The 9,926-nt window shown below is 46.4% G+C and overlaps 1 non-coding gene across 1 annotated transcript; it reads left to right on the forward strand.

Annotated features, from left to right (window-relative positions):
* Positions 1-8,024: 8,024 nt before the first annotated feature.
* On the forward strand, positions 8,025-8,162 carry LOC119937382. The gene has a single exon (XR_005454055.1). It is a non-coding gene; the product is annotated as a small nucleolar RNA SNORA7 (small nucleolar RNA).
* The last annotated feature ends 1,764 nt before the right edge of the window (positions 8,163-9,926 follow it).

The raw sequence follows: 9,926 nt of genomic DNA on the forward strand, positions 1-9,926 counted from the left end.
GCTGGCTGGCCTCCTTACCAAGCATCCTTCCTCATCATGGATACCCGGGCCCTGGTGTCTACCGGTAAGGAGACTTTCTGACGATAATTTAGTAGGATGCTCATATGCGGGGAGCACCCGGGTTGGGAAAGGGCCGCGGCCTCCGGATCCCCCTTCTAATTTCCCTGCCCCGTGGTGGTTGGGGTCTTGGGTCTACCTTCCTGAGTGGACTGCTTCAGGATATGTGTGGGCAGCCCATCCAGCTCGTCCATAGGAAATAATAATAATAATGATAATGGCATTTATTAAGCGCTTACTATGTGTAAAGTACTGTTCTAAGTGCTGGGAGGGGGGATACGAGGTGATCAAGTTATCCCACGTGGGGCTCACAGATTTTACAGATGGGGTAACTGAGGCTCAGAGAAGTTAAGTGACTTGCCCAAGGTCACACAGCAGATGTGGCAGAGTCGGGATTCGAACCCATGACCTCCGACTCCAAAGCCTCCACTGAGCCAAATTCCTGCTCCCTTAACTCCCGCATATGGCCACCTGTTTTCCTGGGCCCAATCTTCCTGAGCCGACCCGCTGTGGGGGTCGGTGGGGGTCCCTTTTAGTATTCGTTGGAACCAGCTTTGCCCCCCTGAACCCCAGGCCTCTCCTAGTCATGGCTACTACACTCCCGGTAATCGGCACCTCAGGAGACTGGAATAGGGACCATTCACTGTTGACCACACTGGCCAAAGTGCTCCAGGTTTGTAGCCCAGTGGCCCTATTCCTCAAACGGCGGGCCAGCCCGAGCTCCAGCCCTGGGGGTGCTCCCATTACTGTTGCACGAAGTAGGCCTTCTTGGACCGGGAGGGACCAGGGGCTTGGTTCCTGAGTTAAGCGCTTAGTACAGTGCTCTGCACATAGTAAGCGCTCAATAAATACGATTGATTGATTGATTGAGTTTTCTCCCTCCCATCCAGAAGTTGTTCAATTCCAAGCACCAGGAGATGCTTGTTTAATGTAGCTGGGTCGGTCCAGCGGAGGGTGCTGGCCCTTCCCTGTTCACTCCGGGGGACTGTCCAAACCCAATAATAATAATAATGGCATTTATTAAGCGCTTACTATGTAAGCACTGTTCTAAGTGCTGGGGAGTCTACAAGGTGATCAGGTTGTCCCATGGGGGGCTCACAGTCTTAATCCCCATTTTACAGATGAGGTAACTGAGGCACAGATGTCAAGTGACTTGCCCAAAGTCACACAGCTGACAATTGGCAGAGCAGGGATTTTAACTCATGACCTCTGACTCCAAAGCCCACGCTCTTTCCACTGAGCCACGCTGCTTCTCTAAGCAGCCCAACGTACCATGAGGGGCCAGAGGGTACGACCTTGAGTGTGAGTCACATCCACCCCTGGGCCCAAATCGAGGTGGCTACTTTAATTTGGGCTTGAGGTCCACCTGGGCAGCCGCTCCCTTCCATCCCCTGGCCAGCCATCCTATCACCAGTTCTCCAGGATCCCGGGAAAACTCCTTAGAGAGCTGCCTGTGCTCAGTGGCTGCGAAGTTTGTAGTCTGGGTGGTGACCTTTCCCTGGGAATTCCGCTCTTCCTTGATAATAATAATAAGGATAGCATTTATTAAGCGCTTACTATGTGCAAAGCACTGTTCTAAGCGCTGGGGAGGTTACAAGGTGATGAGGTGTCCCACGTGGGGCTCGCGGACTTAATCTTCATTTTACAGATGGAGGAACTGAGGCCCAGAGAAGTTAAATGACTTGCCCAAAGTCACACAGCTGACAAGTGGTGGAGCTGGGATTTGAATCCATAGTAATAATGGCATTTATTAAGTGCTTACTATGTGCAAAGCACTGCTCTAAGCGCTGGGTAGGTTACAAGGTGATGAGGTTGTCCCATGTGGGGCTCCCGGTCTTAATCCTCATTTTACAGATGAAGGAACTGAGGCCCAAAAAAGTTAAGTGACTTGCCCAAAGTCACACAGCTGACAAGTGGTGGAGCCGGGATTTGAACCCATAATAATAATAATGGCATTTATTAAGCGCTTACTATGTGCAAAGCACTGTTCTAAGTGCTGGGGAGGTTACAAGGTGATGAGGTTGTCCCACGTGGGGCTCACAGTCTTAATACTCATTTTACAGATGAAGGAACTGAGGCCCAGAGAAGTTAAGTGACTTCACCAAAGTCACACAGCTGACAAGTGGCTGAGCCGGGATGTGAACCCATGACCCCCGACTCCAAAGCCCGGGCTCTTTCCACTGAGCCATGCTGCTTCTGGGGGTAGCGGCTGACATTCAGGGTTCTGCGGGGGCACCTCCCAATCCCGCCGGGAAGAGGGCGGTTCCAGTTGTGGTAGGGGATGGGGATCCCCCTTCTCCTCCCCAGAGGGATTCTTCCCACCCAGCTCTGAGTACATCACCTGCTTGATCTCCTGCTCAGTTACGGGACGTTTCCTCCGTTCTCCCAACTCCTTAGCCACCCGGGGTGCCCATTTCTGCTCTAAAAGGATCTCCTGCTGCATTTTTCCCCCCACCGCTGTCTACAATAGGAGGCATTTTATATCACGGTCCTTCAGTTTGGCCTCCAGGTCAGCTCTTTCCTGCCATCACCTCCGTTGGTCCAGGGCTGCGGCCTGCAGTGCCGTTGCTAGGAGACCGAGGAGGGCGGTCTTTCCTTTCTTTTTCCTGATTTGGGAAGCCTCCCGCCAATCCCCAAATTCCCCCACCAGATTGGCCGGATCCTCCCAGTGCTCCTCCACCCAGCGGCTGGCCCATCTCGGGGTTTTCCAGCCCTGATCCATGGGGAATTCAAACAGCCCTCTCGATCTCTGTCACCTATCACCGATCCCATCCTTCCCAAATTGAGCCCCTTACTTCCTCTCCCCTTCGTCCCCCTCTCCATCCCCCCCATCTTACCTCCTTCCCTTCCCCACAGCACCTGTATATATGTATATATGTTTGTACATATTTATTACTCTATTTATTTATTTATTTTACTTGTACATATCCTATTTATTTTATTTTGTTCCTATGTTTGGTTTTGTTCTCTGTCTCCCCCTTTTAGACTGTGAGCCCACTGTTGGGTAGGGACTGTCTCTGTATGTTGCCAACTTGTACTTCCCAAGCGCTTAGTACAGTGCTCTGCACACAGTAAGCGCTCAATAAATATGATTGATTGATTGATTAATCCTCATCTCCATTTATGTCCCCCATCGTCCGGGGACAGGTTCGTTCAGTAATCGACGAGGCGAGAAAGAGAGAGAGAGGCCGGGGATGGAAAGCCTGAGTTTTATATACAATTTATTCCGCGAGTCTAATTGAATTATGTAGTTGTTTAGGTGCAGTGGATTGAGCTTCCCTTTGGGGAGGAATGTAATCAATTGGCAATATTCGAGCTTCCCTAACTGGAGGAACACAATCATATCTTCTATTCATTCATTCAATCGTATTTATTGAGCGCTTACTGTGTGCAGAGCACTGTACTAAGCGCTTGGGAAGTACAAGTTGGCAACATCTAGAGACGGTCATCATCATCATAAATTCGTATTTATTGGGCGCTTACTGTGTGCAGAGCACTGTACTAAGCGCTTGGGAAGTACAAGTTGGCAACATATAGAGACAGTCCCTACCCAACAGTGGGCTGACAGTCTAGAAGGGGAAGACAGAACAAAACAAAACATATTAACAAAATAAATAGAATAAATATATACAAATAAAATAAATAGAGTAGTAAATACATACAAACATATGTACATATATACAGGTGCTGTGGGGAGGGGAAGGAGGTAAGGCGGGGGGGGGATGGAGAGGGGGAGGAGACTGTGAGCCCGCTATTGGGTAGGGACCGTCTCTATACGTTACCAACTTGTACTTCCCAAGCGCTTAGTACAGTGCTCTGCACACAGTCAGCGCTCAATAAATACGATTGAATGAGTGAATCTGGCCTTCTGGGCAGAGAAAGACACATGGGCCGCTGCTGCGGCCCCTCCAGCTGCTGCGAGTCTCGGTGTTCTGACCCCGATTTACTTTTACCTTTTATTAATTTAGAGAAATTTAAGGTAGTAGCATTTCAGAAATAATGATTAAATCACCCCCCCTCCAGTTGTTCCTAGGCTGGGTGAACAATGGCAAATTCACTCCCAATTCACTCCTAATTACCGCTATTGCAGTTTCTAGGGGAAGGTGCCTTAGATTGAGGAAGGCAGCCGTTCACTAAAAGGGAGGCCCCTTCCATCAAAGGAATTCCCTTTTGATCTCCTAATCTGATAGCTTTCGCCTTGAAGGCAAAGAAAGTGGTTAAATTTCCTACCCCAGTGCTTTTCTTGCAGATTTGTTGAGTAGCTGGGTGCTCCGGGGAAGGGAAGGGTCCCCCGTTTCCCAGTAACCCCAATTATGGAATTATTTCCTGGAATTGCTGGCTGGTCTCCTTGCCAAGCATCATTCCTCATCATAGATACCCGGGCCCTGGTGTCTACCGGTAAGGAGACTTTTTGACGATCATTTAGTAGGATGCTCATATGCGGGGAGCACCCGGGTTGGGAGAGGACCGCGGCCATCGGATCCCCCTTCTAATTTGCCTGCTCCGTGGTGGTTGGGATCTTGGGTCTACCTTCCCGAGTGAGCAGCTTCAGGGTATGTGTGGGCAGCCCATCCAGCTCGTCCATAGGAAATAATAATAATAATAATGGATTTATTAAGCACTTACTATGTGCAAAGCACTGTTCTAAGCGCTGGGGGGATGCAAGGTGATCAAGTCATCCCACGTGGGGCTCACAGTCTTAATCCCCATTTTACAGATGAGGTAACTGAGGCTTAGAGAAGTTAAGTGACTTGCCCAATTTCACACAGGTGATGTGGCAGAGTCTGGATTCGAACCCATGACCTCTGACACCAAAGCCCGTGCTCTTTCCACTGAGCCAAATCCCCGCTCCCTTAACTCCCACCATATGGCCCACCCGTTCTCCTGGGCCCAATCATCCTGAGCCGACCCGCCGTGGGGGTCCCTTTTAGTATTCAATCAATCAATCAATCATATTTATTGAGCGCTTACTGTGTGCAGAGCACTGTACTAAGCGCTTGGGAAGTACAAGTTGGCAACGTATGGAGATGGTCCCTACCCAACAGTGGGCTCACAGTCTAGAAGACTTTTAGTATTCGTTGGTACCAGCTTTGCCCCCTGAACCCCAGGCCTCTCCTAATCATGGCTACTACACACCGGGTAATCAACACCTCAGGGGACCAGTCACTGTTGACCACCTTGGCCAAAGTGCTCCAGGTTTGGCCCTATCCCTCAAATGGTGGGCCAGCCCACCATTTGCAACTCCTCCAGCTGCAACTGCAACTCCTCCAGCTGCTTTGTGTCTCGGTGTTCTGACCCCAAAGGTCAGAGGTCACAGGTATTTATAACCTGGGCTCTTAGGCCATTCCAGCTTCCAGCCTCAGTCTATCCCCCCCTCCTCCATACCTAATTTGATGGACACAGGGGCGAGGGGCAACTTCTATATTCCAATTTGGGCCGTCAATCTAGCAGATTTGGTCGTTGGGGCGGTATCCCACCCTCACTTCCGAGTTCCGCCTGCTGGCTCAGGTGGTCACGAGATAGCTTTTGACCTTGAGATGGGCGGTACCCCAGGGTCACCTTGGAACAGCTCTATATGGGACATGGACTCTGTCTGTCTTGGTAATTTTGTATCTACTTCACTGCATTCCAGTGATTGGCACATAGTAAGGGCTTTAGCATGGCTCAGTGGAAAGAGCCTGGGCTTTAGAGTCAGAGGTCATGGGTTCGAATTCTGGCTCCACCAACATGTCTGCTGTGTGACCTTGGGCAAGTCACATAACTTCTCGGAGCCTCAGTTACCTCGTCTGTAAAATGGGGATGATGACTGTGAGCCCCACACGGGACAACCTGATCACCTTGTATCCCCCCAGTGCTTAGAACAGTGCTTTGCACATAGACTGTGAGCCCACTGTTGGGTAGGGACCGTCTCTATATGTTGCCAACTTGTACTTCCCAAGTGCTTAGTACAGTGCTCTGCACACAGTAAGCGCTCAATAAATACGGTTGATGATGATGATGATAGTAAGCGCTTAAGAAATGTCATTATTATTATTATTAATTTAACAAAAAACCAAAATTATTATCTTTATGGCATAGTTTCCTCCTCTCAACAAGCTTAAAATGTAGTGGGAAAGAGAGGCCATAAAATGATTCACAGAGAGCGAAACCCAGAGGGAGAACAAATATAAATAAGCAAGAAGCAGTTTGATATATTGACAAAGCAGCTGAATAAATATACAGGTAAATGCATAATAATACATTAATGATAATAATAATAGTAACAATAATAACAATCATTAAGTGCTTGATGTGTGCCAAGCACTGGACTAAGAACTGGGGTTCCATTGTGGGATCGTTTATGCTCTCAAAATGGTAAATGCTAAAGAAAATCTATTGATTAATGGGCTGATAGAGTAGTGTAGCTCTCAAATAGGGGAGTTTCTACTGTTCATACCTTTCACCCCACCATGCTATCAAGTGTTCACAGAATTTCAGAGCTATTCCAGCCTTGAATACCCAGGACATTTTTCATTTCTCTGAGACGGGAATGTCAAAATCTCAGCTGATCCTAAAAACTGAAGGCAGTTTTCCTACGCCTGTAATTGGCATTAGATAATAATAATAATAATCAATCAATCAATCGTATTTATTGAGCGCTTACTGTGTGCAGAGCACTGTACTAAGCGCTTGGGAAGTACAAGTTGGCAACATATAGAGACGGTTCCTACCCAACAGTGGGCTCACTTAAGCGCTTACTATGTGCAAAGCACTGTTCTAAGTGCAGAGGGGGAAACATGGTGATCAGGTTGTCCCACAGGGGGCTCACAGTCTTAATCCCCATTTTACAGATGAGGGAACTGAGGCTCAGAGAAGTTAAGTGACTTGCCCAAGGTCACACAGCAGACACGTGGCGGAGCCAGGATTCAAACCCATGACCTCTGACTCCAAAGCCCAGGCTCTTTCCACTGAGCCATGCTGCCTCTCTGTATTGCTTATTTAATATTTTCTCTGAGCCTCCTTCAGTTTTGATCATTGTTATCTTGGAGTTGGGGAAAGTAGCAATAGTTTTTAATCTGTTGCCCACTGGCCACAATACCTGTACTAATCACTGATGTGGTATAAACTGAGCCAGTGACATTTTCCCTCCGTTCCTCCTAAGCCAACCTTCTAGCAGAATCTTCCTCTCCATTCTCACTCTGCTGTTTCTTCACATGCACTGTTCCCCCGTTTGTAATTTCCTCCCTCCTGGCTTCACACAGACCACAGTTCTTCCCACATCCAAAGAACTCCTAAAATTCCACCTCCTTCAACAGGCTTTCCCTGATTAATTACCCAGCCCCCTGAGCTATAGCCTATATCGAGACAAATCTAGTTCTTGTGAATTCATTCATTCATTCGTTCAATCACATTTATTGAGCACTTACTGTGTGCAGAGCGCTGTACTAAGCGCTTGGGAAGTACAAGTTGGCAACATATAGAGATGGTCCCTACCCAACAACGGGCTCGAAGTCTAGAAGGGGGCTCACAGTCTAGAAGGGGGACTCAAGCAGCGTGGCTTAGTGGAAAGAGCATGGGCCCAAGAGTCAGAGGACCTGGGTTTTAATCCTGACTCTGCCAGTTGACTGCTTTGTATCATGGGCAAATCATTTAACTTCTCTGTACCTCAGTTACCTCATATGCAAAAAAAGAACTAAGACGTGAGCCCCATGTGGGACATGGACTATGTTCAACCTGATTATCTTGTGTCTGACTTGCTCTTAGTACAGTACCTAGAAAACAGTGAGTGCTTAAAAATGCCATAAAAATAACAAAAGAACCCTTATTACACCCTCATTTGCACTTACGTGTATGTGTGTACTCAATTATTAATTTTGACCACTCCACTGGTAAATATTTTTATGTATGTTCGTCTCCATCGAAATATCAGATTGTAAACTCTTTGAGAGCAGGGAATGTATCACTTTGTTATTCTGTACTTCCTAAGCCCCCTCTCAGGGTCACACTTGGAGAGTTTCCAGTACTCTACCAGTCTTGACTACAGGAGGGAGAGTCAAGCAGAGGCATATCCATTCTATTCCTAGCTTGGGCAGTGACTAGTGAGTGAAAGGCAATGTGCTACAAGTCAAAACTCACCTGCAGCATGGGAGAGAATTGAGGGCAGAGAATAAAGTTTACTGTGCAGAAAAACCACTTCCATATTTTTACCAAGAAATCTCTGTACTAGAGATTTGAGAGAAATCTCAATACTAGCAGAATGATTGCAGATGGAGGAGGGGGTTCTGTGAGAGATGTGTCAATGGCATCGCTGTGGGTCAGAGATAACTTGATGGTGTAAGACAAGACTTCCCAAGCACCCATTGGCACTACATGGGAGTTCAGTAAATACTACTACTACTATTACTGCAACTACTACTTCTACTATGGCTCTTATTACTACTACTACAACTACTGCTACTACTTCTGTTCCATCAACTAGCTCTACACCTCTTTTAAGTCCACATTGATTGAACAGTAATGTAGGCTATGTTCTCTGAATCCATAACATCTACTTTCATCACTTTTAATACCTGAACCTTTTGGAGACTAGAAGAGTGAGAAACCCAGAACAGATGGGTCTGTTCATGGGTTTGTCATGCTACTAAATATCATTTCTCTTTCTCTCTCAGACTGTGAGCCCCACATGAGACAGGAACTGTCCCAAATCTGATTACCATGAATCTACCCCAGTGTTGGGTACAGTGGTCGGTACATATTAACACTTAACAAATACCTCACATTATTATAAGAACAATTACTATTCATTAAGTAGTGTCTTCTCTGGTATAAGAAATCAAGCATTCTTCTGTCCTTCCTCTCAGTTTCATGCAAATCAAAATCAATGAAAAAAAGTGAAAGATTATTCCACTGAGCATTTTTGGAGATCAAACCCATCATAAATGCTGTTAAGATTAAAGGGCTCAGTATAGCTTTTCATAGTATAGTGTAGCATAGTATAGTATAATATAGTATAACTAAAATAGGAGCAGTTAGCTGCAGAATCATTGGTATTAGAACATTCCTTTCAGACATTAGCTTGATAAGGCTTATTTACAAAAAATGATGTGATTCAGCAATTATATTTTTTGGTAGAACCCCTTTTTCTTGATTTTCTTTGAAGTACATTTTTAATGTGTATTAAAGATTTTTTACAAGAAAGAACACACAATTGGGGTGTCTTATTAGGACTTTTTATTTGATCTTGACAAGAGTCAGATATAATTTGGTCATGTAGAGTTGTGGATCGGTTCCAGCTGTTCTTGCCAGAGAACTAATATTCCCTGTAATTGCTCTTCACTGATAATGTGTTTCCCTTAGGACACTATTAGAAAGTTTCTGAGTGCACATGCTATTATATTGAGCATTAGCTAGCGTTTTGGAAAGCTCTACTCAAGCTTAGGAAAGGAGTTTTGAAAATTGGATCAAAGCTGTGGTGGAGCTACTCAGCCATCAATCAATCAATCGATGAATCTATTTACTGTGTGCAGAGCACTGTAATAAGTGCTTGGAAGAATACAGTATAACTCGGTTGGAAGATACGTTTCCTGCCCACAAAGAGGTTACTGTCCAGAGGGGGACATGGATGTTGTGGGACTGAGGGTAGGGGTGAATAAAGGGTACAAATTCAAGCGCAGAAGGGAATGGGAGAAGAAGAAATGAGGGCTTAGTCAAGGAAGGCCACTTAGAGGAGATGTGCTTCTTGGAAGGTGGGGTGAACAATCATCTGTTGGCTATGAAGGGGGAGGGAGTTTCAGGCCAGAGACAGAACATGTGTGAAGGTCAGTGGTGAGATAGACGAGATCCAGGTACAGTGAGTAGGCTGGCACTAGAGAAGTGAAGTGCTTTAAAAC

Source organism: Tachyglossus aculeatus, chromosome 14 (assembly GCF_015852505.1).
Source record: "Tachyglossus aculeatus isolate mTacAcu1 chromosome 14, mTacAcu1.pri, whole genome shotgun sequence".
NCBI classification, from domain to species: domain Eukaryota; kingdom Metazoa; phylum Chordata; class Mammalia; order Monotremata; family Tachyglossidae; genus Tachyglossus; species Tachyglossus aculeatus.